This window comes from Penaeus monodon, chromosome 29 (assembly GCF_015228065.2).
Source record: "Penaeus monodon isolate SGIC_2016 chromosome 29, NSTDA_Pmon_1, whole genome shotgun sequence".
Taxonomy (NCBI): domain Eukaryota; kingdom Metazoa; phylum Arthropoda; class Malacostraca; order Decapoda; family Penaeidae; genus Penaeus; species Penaeus monodon.
The window spans coordinates 1,524,103-1,525,066 of record NC_051414.1 but is presented as its reverse complement, the minus strand read 5'-3'; the positions used below and the strand labels follow the sequence as shown (position 1 = coordinate 1,525,066).

Below are 964 nucleotides of genomic sequence, written 5' to 3'. Positions count from 1 at the left end.
CGGTTAACTACTTTCTTCCTTGTTCTCCACTTTTCTTTCTCTGGTGATGTTTTTATAATTTTTGACCTTATTTTTTAAAAATGCTGTTACCACATAAAGGTTATATTTTAAACCATACACAAAGTAAACTATTAATAGTTTTCGAAATATTATATACAAGTATCCCAGTATTGGCCTTACCATGGATTCTTAGATCAAAGAGGAAGAGCAAGTGGCATGGCTTCCTCTTGCAGTCTCTCAGTGTGTTGTTTTGGAGGTGTACTATCAATAATAAGAATTTTGCATAGGTACTTGTTATACCCATTGACTCTGAAGGATCTTACCAGCTTAACAGTTATCACAGGAATAAAATTTGCCTGGGAAGAACAGATTTTGATTGTCCTTTTACCATTTGTTTTGAGTTTTTTTTTTTTATTGGTGTACTTTTTTCCCATATAACATTGTAACTCAAATGGGTTTGGGGTTGACATGCTGTATATCAGCTTCTCAGGTGAATCTCATGTCAGCGGAATTAAAACGTGACGGGTTAAATAAAAACTAAAACATGTAAATGCAACAATCCTCCAAATCACCTTCCTGTGATGAAAAATATTTTTCATTTGTGATTTGAAAGCATGCAATTAGGACTTAAGTTTCCTGAATACACTATTTGTGTTTTTGCCTGTAGAAGTTGATCGAGTTTGTACTACATGACATATATATAATACAAGACAAGAGTCTCTTTGCTTAATGTAAAACCTGTTAATTGTGTATATTTAACTAGAAATGTACTCAGATCTGCATCTCAACTACCGGCAGACCTTGAAAACCGAAACTATTAAATGTGTTTGTAGTTTATATTATGTTGTTTCTATTTAATCGTTCTAAGTAGTCCTGAAGTGCCATGTCCTTAGGAAATCTTATTAACAGACTGGTACTCTATATTTTCTTTACTTGCTCAGGCATAGATTACCAAATGATTATC

General features: G+C 33.0%; 1 protein-coding gene across 2 annotated transcripts in view; it reads left to right on the top strand.

The window, feature by feature from the left end:
* Positions 1-714, top strand: part of LOC119591891 (eukaryotic translation initiation factor 2 subunit 2-like) — a gene marked incomplete at its 5' end in the record, with an annotated part of 7,270 nt that extends 6,556 nt beyond the window's left edge. For both annotated transcript variants that reach the window (XM_037940638.1, XM_037940637.1), the window contains 1 exon segment: positions 1-714. This exon segment is cut by the window's left edge and continues 75 nt beyond it.
* Positions 715-964: the final 250 nt, after the last annotated feature.